The sequence below is a fragment of the Palaemon carinicauda genome, chromosome 10, assembly GCF_036898095.1.
Source record: "Palaemon carinicauda isolate YSFRI2023 chromosome 10, ASM3689809v2, whole genome shotgun sequence".
NCBI classification, from domain to species: Eukaryota; Metazoa; Arthropoda; class Malacostraca; order Decapoda; family Palaemonidae; genus Palaemon; species Palaemon carinicauda.
In genome coordinates, this window is record NC_090734.1 from 13981891 (window position 1) to 13984783 (window position 2893).

The window sequence follows — 2893 nt, forward strand, 5'->3', positions numbered from 1 at the left end:
AAAACTTTATTCAGATAAGATTTATCAAACAATATATATATATATATATATATATATGTATACAAATATATATATATATATATATATATATATTACTAGCCAAGCTACAGGATATTATAACCAAATGGGCTCCGAAAAGGAAAAATAGCCCAGTGAGGAAAGGAAATAAGGAAATAAATGAACTATAAGAAAAGTAGTACAGATTAAAACAAAAGATATTAAAAACAGTGATAACATTAAGACAATAAAATATTTTGAGAACAATAGCATTAAAACAATAAAATATTCTAATAATGGTAACAACATCTTTCATGTATAAACTATAAAATGACTTTTGTCAGCCTGTTCAACATAAATCATTTGCTGCAAGGTTGAACTTTTGAAGCTCTAACGATTCAACTACCCGATTAGGATGATTATTCCACAACTTGGCCATAGCTTGAATAAAAGTTCTAAAATACAGTATAATATTGAGCATCATGATGGAGAAGGCTGGATTATTAGAATTAACTACATATTTAGTATTAGCAACAGGGTGGTACTATCCGGAAAGATCTGAATGTGAGGGATGGTCTGAATTATGAAAAAAATTATGCAGCATTCATAACAAACAAATTGAACGACAGTGGCAGAAATTAATATCTTGATCAGGAATAGGAAATTTAATTAACCATAAGTTCCATGCGGTAAACAGAAACAAGGTCAAATGAAAGAAATATAAAACACTACTTCAGAATATATTGACACCGGCAATCTTAAATGAATTTTTCAATAATCCAATTTCTTGCAATTGAAGAAGAGTAAATTTGTTTTCGATAATCACACCTAAAATTCTAAAAGTTATACAGTTAAAGAAAAATAATCAATGCTGAGATCCGGATGTTGAGGAGCCACTTTTCGACCTACATACAATCATACTTTTATTTTTGTTATGATTCAACTTCATGTCCTATAATCTGCACCATGCACTAATTTTAACTAGATTTATGTAAAGGGATTCAGCAACTCTATATCTACATTCAGGAGATGAAATGGATGTAATGAGTGTAGCATCATCTGCACATGCAACGTGCTTGTTTTCTAGTTCAAATCACATGTCATATGTATATAGTAGGAAAAGTAATGAGCAAGAATACTACCCTGAGGAGCTCAAGCTATCATAGTCCTATACTCAATATCCTGCCCATGAACAACAACTCTTTGTGACCTAATACGTATAAATTCAGTAATGATGCTAAGGAAAGACCCTCCCACTCCAAACAGTTTGATTTTGAAAATAAGGGCCTCTTGATTAACACGGTTAACAGCAGCACCAAAATCAAGGCCAATTATACGAACTTCCTAACCGCAATCAAGATATTAGTGTACAGCATTGGAGATTGTAAGAAGGGCATAACATTCTCCAAGGCCTTTACGAAAATCAAATTACAAACTAGGGTACAGATGACCCTTCCGAAAATCTATTTAGATGTTTTGCCAAAAGACATTCAAAAACTCTAGATAATATGAGAATTAATGAAATTTTGCAGTAATCAGCTACGACAAACACATTTACATAATGGAGTAGCATTACCGATTCTCCAACAAGTTATAAATCCTCCACTTCTTGCTAACTTGCGCAAAATAACAGAATGTAAAAGGATGATATGGCGAGAAGAGATTTGGCTGAAGGGGATGACTTAGATAAATGGCACTGTAGAGTGCGCATCACACAACCAACCCCTTAACGTAGAAATGACTGTGGGAAAGAAGATCAAATGTAAAACATATGTTTTGCCAAAACAAGATCAAACGTAATAAATGTTTTGCTAAAACAAGATCAAACGTAATAAATGTTTTTCCAAAACAATATCAAATGTATGAAATATATTTTGCCAAAAGAAGATCAGATGTAAAAAATATGTTTTACAAAAGAACGTCAGATGTAAACTTTTGTTTTGCCACAGCAGTATATTACTTAAAATGAGTTTATCGGAAAAAAGAATAAATAGATTAACTATATAGAATTAGTTTTTGAAAGAATCCGCATTGTATCTCATTAATATAAAGCAGTAGAAATATTAAACACGCAAGGTCAGTAATTGGTCAGCTTGGTCGTAGTACCAGATATTAAGACTTGAATTAATAAACCTAACAACCACCCTGTGTGTGTATTTCTCTTTGGTAAACAACCACTCATATTATTTCTTGCCATATATCTAAGATAGTTTTAGAAAAACTTTCCTTTTAATACCCCCATATCTCTCTCTCTCTCTCTCTCTCTCTCTCTCTCTCTCTCTCTCTCTCTAAATTTGTTCTTGTCAAACCAGTCGGGAGAATATTAAATTCTTAATATAGTGAGTGTCGAGTTCCCTAGTATCTTTATATTGTTTCCACATATGCGTCAACGATGCATATATATTAATATATATATATATATATATATATGTATATGTATATATAAATATATATATATATATATAAATATATATACATATATATATATATAAATATATATATATATATATATATATTAATATATATATATATGTATATATATATATGCATATATATATATATATATACATATGTATATATATATATATATATATATTCATATATATATATATATATGTGTGTGTATATATATATATATATATATGTATATACATATATATATATATATTCCCCTTGGATACGATAGAATGACTGCGGAGATGATTTTGGCCGAAGATGAAGTCACCCCAAAAATACATACAAGATAATTTTGTAGAATTTGGCATGAGGGAGCGAAACCCGTTGAATGGGAGTTAAGGAGCGTTGGTGAAAAAAAAAAAAAAAAAAGATCCGGCTAATAGGAATGACTGCAGAGGCCCACACTTACGTCAGTTTTCATGAAAATATATCGTATGGT